The sequence below is a fragment of the Stegodyphus dumicola genome, chromosome 10, assembly GCF_044657685.1.
Source record: "Stegodyphus dumicola isolate Sdum_Otavi_A_Nest chromosome 10, ASM4465768v1".
Taxonomy (NCBI): Eukaryota; Metazoa; Arthropoda; class Arachnida; order Araneae; family Eresidae; genus Stegodyphus; species Stegodyphus dumicola.
Window position 1 is genome coordinate 110,191,618 of NC_140777.1, and position 8,470 is coordinate 110,200,087.

The 8,470-nt window shown below is 33.9% G+C and overlaps 1 pseudogene; it reads right to left on the bottom strand.

Moving 5' to 3' along the window:
• Positions 1-3,768: 3,768 nt before the first annotated feature.
• On the bottom strand, positions 3,769-4,188 carry LOC118190779 (uncharacterized; annotated as a pseudogene).
• Between the last annotated feature and the right edge of the window lie 4,282 nt (positions 4,189-8,470).

The window sequence follows — 8,470 nt, forward strand, 5'->3', positions numbered from 1 at the left end:
GCTATACGAAAAACTTAATTTAAAAATAAGTATATAACTTTTATTAAATATTCCTAGTAAGTTGCCTTTGTTTATTAGCTGAAGTAGTGTTAGCCCAGGAGGGATATTAGTTTTTTTAACGGCATTTTCCGTTGAATAACTGTAAAATCTGAAACACTTTTTAAAATGTTGCCACTAAATATTATCGCCATGTATTATATTTAAAGAAATTAAACAATGAAGAATCTACATGAAAGTATGCATGGTTCTCACGTTGTGAAAAAAAGACGGTACCTAGAGCCATCTAATTTTGAATGATGTTATTCTCCACCCTAACATGGACACCTGGAAGGATGAATTTTAATTCTGAATTTATTTTATTACCTTTTTAATACTTTGTAAAAATTTAACGAATTTTTGATTAACAAATTTTGATCTGCCGTTTTTACATATTTTGGGATGTTGTTGAATTGAATTTTATGAGGTTTAAGTGCGTAAATACAGGTAACACACAAAACGTTAAGTAATATAACATTTGAAAGCTTTCAGATTTTATATTATTTTTTGTTTTAATTTATTTTATTTATTTATTTATTTTTTAATTTTTAATTTGGTACAAGATTTGACTACAAAAGCTAAAAGACTACTATCGTAGCTACATCAATATCAACAATATGGTGTGCGTACATATTGTATTTATTTCTTTCCTGACTAAAACTTGTCTATCTCAGAAAAAATAATTGCTCAGTGACGTAATTAAGTCTCCCTCTCAGATTTGTTGTCTGACAGTATTTCATTTACATTGGGCAATTTTGTTTCGAAGTTCCTATGAGCTACTAAGCCAATCAGACCAGTCAAAAGAGCTAGCTTGAGTTTTATTCAATGGAACATCTCCGCCCGTCTCGTGACAAACATAATAATTTGCAAAGTTTACACTGCCATTATTTTTCAGGGCTTAATTTTTAAAATAAATTCTATTAATAATAATAGTAAGGAGAAATGGTTAAAATGCTAATAAAATGTAAAATACGAAAAATAAATAAAATTTGTAACAAAAAAAAAGATGATTAATTAATGAAACGCGATAGGAAAGCAATTAGAAGAAAGTGTATCAGTTACTTTATACACAACATAAAATCTAATATATATTGCTAATAATTAGATTTATTATAAAACGTAGATTTTAAATGCATGAAAGGAAAGATAAATTTTATCACTTCATAAGTAATGTAAAACATCTAATAATTATAACTTCAATATAAAATTATTATGCAAATAATTATTAATTGATGCAAAACTTATTTTGTATAATAATAACGTAAATTATTATACATGAAGATTTTATATAAAATTCATACGAAATTTTAATAACTTTTAAATTAACAGAATTCTGTCAATTATAGAATTGTCAGAAAAATAAGGTATTTGTTTTCAATGGAAAAATCAGGTTCAGTTTTCAATAGAAAATTCAGCTGGATCAAGCTTACAGACTGATGATTCACAGAGAAATTAATAATTCGGTAGTTGCTCCAAGCGTTCGAGGTTGGTTCATTTACTGATGTGTTAACTTTAGACCTAGGTTAAATAGCTGAGAAATGACTAATAATGGATAATAGGAATTATAATCAGATGCAAACAGATGATGAATTAAGCTTTTCTTGTTTATCTGACTTCTTAGAGTTATAGAATGTACAATACCCTTAAACAGGAAAACATATTCTAGAAGGATTAGTTAATGATATCAAATGAGGTAAAAAAATACATCGCTCTATAGTTTACAGTCACTGGTGTCAAGAGAAACATTATTGTGTTATTTAAAATAGATTAATCAATCTAAAATTATAATCCAAAATAACCATCTCATAATATATTAAGTTGTTTAAAATAACAACAAAATTCCAAACAGTTCACGTTATATGTTGTTTAATAAGCAAATTACTTATTTATTAACCTTTTGGTCGCGTGATTTCCACACGCAGTTTCCTTGGCAGTCGCTGAATAAGTCTCTCACAGCATTGTGTCCTTTCATGGCAATAAGTACGAGTCCTAGCATGTATCTGACGCGACGGCAGTATGTTTCCCATATAGACGGACTAAAGCTAGGTCAGACAGACGTCGAGAGTTACTTGTTCGCTTATAGTATGTCTCCTCGAGTAGACAGGCCCATACAAAACATATAAAAATTTGAAAAATTGAAGTTTTGTCTGATCTTTGAAGTTTTGAGAGCAGCAATCACAAGCACCCTGGTTCTGTTATCATTGATTCAGGAACAGATTAAAAAGTGTACATCAGATTTTACTGCAAGTTCTTTTCCCGCGGGCTATAGAGGTTACATGTATCCACGTTTTAGACATTTAGTCAATAGGCAGGTAGGAAATGGAAAGCAAGGTAACAGGTTCTGTCGCTTTCTTATCTACGTTACCTAGCAATTTGTAAATCTCCATAGTGAACTAAAATCCTTTGAGCTTTATTTAATGAAGTAGAACATATATTTGCCAGCTTCTAGGAAAAAGTATGGAAATCAGCGGCAGAGAAATGATCAAAACTGTTTGAAATAATTAAACCTGATATGAAGAAATGATCAAAATTGTTTACTAAGAAAATACCATATTTCATCATTGTATATCTGAAATACGTTCGATATTCTATAAGAGGCATAATCGGGGAGAACCCAAGTATTAGATGCATATCAGCTAACTATTCTAAGGAAATTGCATACAGCGATAACTGCTCTTTTTATTTGGGAGTTATTAATCTCCTACTGATGAGAATGTAAGATCTGAAGCCATATTTCGGAGGTAATGGCATCTGATTCTTTCTATATGGCAGTGCACCATCATGTTTCTCATTGACTGCTACACAGTTAGACAAGGCTGGGGTTCAAAGTTCAACCACCCATTGTGCTCTTAGATATGGCTCCCACTTTTCTCCTTTCTTCCTATTAAAACAGACTTGAAAGACGATCCGTTATGAATATTAAGGAAACAAATTAAACTGTGATCTCGAAATATAACAATATTTAGATTAAAGATTTCAGACATAGTTTTGAACGGATAGTAGAATAATAAAGATCTACATTTAGAAGAAGGACGACGACATGAAATATCCACGACCGATGTTCGTTACAGATCCTTTACACCTTTTCGAGCTAACAGCAGTCATATAAATTTATCGGAAGTCTATGCTCAAGGATTCATCCTAGAATAAATTAGATATTATGTGCACTAGGTCATTGAAGTTGAGTGTGATTGAAGTTAACTGTCCATTACCTGTAAATCGACCGAAATCTGCAGGCAGTGAACAGTAAATTTTGAATTTATAGTACTCAGATATCATGCCAGGTTCAGAGACTATTTAAAATTTTTGATTCTCTGAAATATAACATTTTAATTATACAAATGTCGAGTGTAGTTTTCGTCATGTTTCTATATGTAACAGGTCATGATAAGGCAGTTTGATTTAACTGTGTTACATAGAAATTAATTACCAAGTCAAGAATGGTAGGCGCTGAAAGAACACTGAACCTTTGATCAAACAAGGCTTTTTTTAGCACACTCTTTGTCAACGTTGTCTGCTGCATTTGAACTAGAAGGCACATAGGTAAAGTTCAACAACTCCTCTTCAACCTCCTCTCTCAAGGAAAAGTGCCTGATTTCAATATGTTTGTTATTTGGTTCAATATGTTGTTTATGCTCTGAAGTAACATAGTTTTTAGCTAAAAAATGCCACTCTGATTGTGAACAAATAAGTTTTGTGGAAAATTAAAAAAAAATTTCTCCCACAATTTCCTTAAAAATTTTGGAACCACTTTACTTCCTTGGCTGCGTGGCACATCGAGAGGTATTCACCTTCAACTGTTGACAATGCAGTCGTCTGTTGTTTCTTACTGCTCCATGAGACAGCTCCACCTGCTAGTAATACTGCATAGCCACTAAATGACCGTCTACCAATTTTATCACCAGCCCAATCAGAATCGCAGAACACTTCCAAATCCTTTCCAGTCTTTTGGAGAGGCAGCTTTAATTCCTTGGTCTGTTTTAGGTAACGAAATATATATTCTATGCCAGCCCAATGTTCCTTGTATGGACAATTATTGAATTGGCTCATGTAAGTAGTAGCAAAAGCTAAATCCGGCCTCGTTTCTCCTGCTAGGTATAAGAACCCTCCAACAGCCTGCCTATATTTTAATGCTCTTTCAGCATTCAACATGTTATCCTTAGTGGCTGTTACATATTTCATAGCTGGATCTAATGGTGTTGATGCTCCTTTAGCGTCTTGGATATTAGTTGTTTCCAAGAGCTCACTAGCATAGACACTTTGTTCAAGAGTCACACAGCCATCTTCCCTTTCTGCTTATTCTAATTGAAAGAAGGTAATGTACTTCTCCCAAGTCCTTGATTTTAAATGTGGCTGCAATATTGTCCTTGAATTCCTGAATGATGAAATCTTTGCTGGACATTACAAGGGAATCATCCACATACACACCTACAATTAACTCCTTTTCTTTATTGAAATAAACACAAGGATCTGCTCTGTATCTTGTTAGGTTCGCTGATTTCACAAATTAATTCAGGCAGATATTCCACTCTCTCCCAGACTGATGAAGTCCATAAAGGCTTCTCTTTAGCAAGCAAACGTCTCTATGTGTTTTCTGGTGCAGACTCACTTGTGGCTGTTCCATGAAAATTGTCTCACTCAATTTTCCATAATCCGTAATATCCAGTTGATGAACCTGCCGGTCTTGCTCAACTGAGAATGCTAATAAAGTTCTAATTGATTTTGTTTTTATTACAGGAGAAAACGCCTCTTTGTAGTCACTTCCTTCTACTTGGGTGTAACCACGAGCGACTAAACGACCCTTTATATCTTTCCACTTGTCCATCTTTGTTACGTTTTCTCTTGAACACCACTTACACTTCACGACTTTCATTTCTTCTGGCCTAGGCATTATGTCCCAAGTTTCATTTCGTTTTAAATTTTCCAACTCTTCTTCCATGGCTAACTTCCATTTTTCTGCATTTGAACTAGTTAATGCCTATTCTAAAGTTTCAGGATCATTCTGGAAAGCTTTCTTGGGTGTTGAGCCTTCATTTATTTTATTTTATTTTATTTTATTTTATTTTTTTTTTGGATTGTCAGCTGCACTGCTTTCAACTTGTAATTCCATTTATTTCTAGAGGATTTTTTTCATTATTCTCTGAATTTTCAATGATATAATTCTTTGCTCACTTAGGCACTGAAATTTGTCTTGTGGGTAGAGCCTCCTTTTCTGGTGTATCCTCCACTTGATTCTTTTCCTGTTGATAGCCTTCGTCTATTACTTTGTTTTCAGCTCCACCATCTTGAGACAAGTTTCTTTCAAAAACCTGTTGCAGGGCAATGTTATAATGTTTCCTGTCATGAACGGTTTCTCTTCAAATATGACATCTTGGGAAAAGATTACTGTACTGGTTTCTTTGATGTAAATTCGGTACCTTTCATCTCCATCATACCCAAGGAGATAGCCTTTAGTTGCCTTTTTCCTTCTTTCTCCTCTTCTGAACTGGGACATGAGCACAGCAAATCGATCCAATGATACGCATATGTTTTATTCTGGGTTTCTTTCACATCCATAATTCATAAGGACTTAAATTAGAAACTGAAGACTTGCCTGTCCTATTCAGTATATAAACTGAAGTACTGACGAACTCTACCCATAGGGAAGCTAGAGAGTCCACTTCTTCATTCGAGTATTTGAGAGTTCTCGCAATTTCTAGAACTGTTCTGTTCTCTCGTTCAGCACTGCCATTCTATTCTGGTGTGTACAGAGTTGTGAGCCTGTGGCAGATTCCATGCTTGTTCAAGATCTTTGGAATGGCTTGGTTGTCAAATTCTCCACCATTGTCACTGAGGATTTCTTTAACTTTATAGCAAGTTAACTAAGCATGAGATATGAAATTTTCAAGCATATCTTTTACTTCTGATTTGTGCTTTAAGAAAAAACAGTATCGAAATTTGGTGTAGGCACCTTTGAAGAGTGCAAAGCAACGGTATTTCCTAAATGATTGATCAAATGGCTCACAAATGTCTGTCGAGAACAATTCTCCAGCTCTTGTAACCTCTTTCCTGGTTCTAAACTTTAAACGATGGGCTTTTCCATATGCACAAGCTTCACATAATTTCATATCAGACTTAATTTTAATATTCAACTCTTTCACAGCAATAGCCTGTACAAGCTTTTTATCTTGGTGACCCCAACGTTCATGATAAAGTTGGAGAGTTGATTCATTATTCTCAGTTACGTTTATGTCAATGTGAGTTTCAGGAACTAAGGTCTTCATCACGGCCTTGAAGAGACCCGCACCAGCATTTCTTGTACCATGCAGAACTATTTCACAATCTATTTTTAAACAGCAATCCTTAAATGTTGATTCAAACGCACTGTACTGTTTTCTATCTTCAGATGCTAACATGGAAAATAGATTTTTACTTATTTCTGGAACATACCAGACATTTTCAAGATTTTTGATTTGATTCATCCCATTTACAATGGTCATTATCTTGATAGTGCCTTTTTCTATTGATGGTAATGACGTTTCATTTGCTACAGTGATGTTATGGGGAAGCTGAAATTTTTGAAAGTCTATAAAGTAGTGACTGTTATTGACGACATGCTTTGAAGCCCCATTGCTAATAAACCAATCATCAGAATTGGTTTCTGCAGAAAATAGCTGGAAGTGTCATATTTGCAGCAACACTCTTCTTACCTTCTTTGTTTGGCCCTGTATGTGGACTAGGTTTTGGTGGTTTTCCATCAGCTATCCATTTCTTGCATGTTCCAATTTGCATTGTCTTGCAATCCAATGTCCTCTCTGGTGGCAATAATTGCACTTGCCATTGTTTTTCTTGTTAATAGATGATTTCGGCTTAAATTCCGAATGCTTCCTGATCTAAAGTTTCTAAAAAATTTGGATCTTTCCTTAATTCTCTTTCATGGGTGCACAATTGTGTGGTTAATTCATCTAAAATTCTCTTTCATCACTAAGAAGTAACCAACTCGATTTGAAAGAGTGTCTAGTATTTTACAAATCCAACAGCATTTCTGGCAGTCTGTTTTCTTCCTTATTTGCAAGTCCACTGTTCAGTTCATTCCATAGATTTTTCAATTTTGATAAATGAGCTTCATCACTTGACCAACTGAATTTGAAGAACTGTAAAATTTATACTTATAAAGTTGATTATCGGAAGAATCTTCGAATACTTTGTGAAGTTCCAGCCAAATTATCTTGCGCTGTCGAATCTTATTACCTTTTGTAAAGTTTCTTCAGTCATAGAGTTCGTAAAAACCATCGAAGCGCAATTATTGATTTTATTAAAAACCTTCATGTCATCTCTGAATCTTTTTCGAATCTCTTCGGCAGCCGCACGATCAGGCTCCACTGGCTTCTTTAATTTTCCTTCCACGACTTCTAAAGCGTTTTCGTGATAATTTAATACGAACTTAATTCGATATTTCCAAATAGGCCAATCAGTTTTCCGCATAATGGCTTTACTGATATCTTTGCAGCTTCCATTTTTGCGAACTAATTTGCCGGCTCACGTAAGAACCGGCCTAATTGACTTAAGAACTACCGTGTTAGGCTAACAAACTCCTACTAATGTTTATCTCCCCTTTGCTTCTAAATTTTTCCGCGCAGGTATATAATCCTGGCGGCCGTAACCTGATGAACTCTAGCGTTAGGAATGGAGACAAATAAACAAATAGAGAAATATAAAATAATTATTGGCACAGTAAACGTTACATGGTAAGCGTAGTAAAGTAAAACAAGTGACAACTGAAATCGTTGCCAAAAAAACAAGAAATAAAAATCATGTTGCCACAATGTTGCAAAATACAAATGGGAAATATAATCACAAACTAAAAGTTATTTGCAACATAATGACAAATTATGCTTGGATGTGAAACAATGAATATAAGTACTTAAGGTGTTTCAAGGTACACAAATTATGCTAGATGAATCCTAATTTTCTTAAAGTAACCGTTTCAGCATTTTAAAAATAAATAATAATCACTATATTTAATCATTATTAATATCACTATATATATTTTTTGTGTGTTGTCCAGAAACACAATTTCAGTAGGATCCAAAAGCAACAATTTGCGATAAATATCTTCCTTTTGGAACTACGTCATAATATATAATAAGGGGACCGGAAAGTAATGTCGCTTTTTTACATTAAATTCAAACGATTCAATTTGTAACAAATTTTTATTTTTAATCAATAATATTTACCCTCGTTAACAGCAAACTTTTGCCATCTAGTATGCAGATGTCAATCCAAGACCAATAAAAATCAGTTGGTTTTTGAGTAAAATATCTCGAGATGGCATTTTGGACATCATCCAAATTTTCAAATTTTTTGTCACTAAGAAAATGTTGTAGGGATCGGAATGAATGGAAATCCGAGGGTGCGATATCGGGCGAATATGGTGGGTGAGGCAGTACTTCCC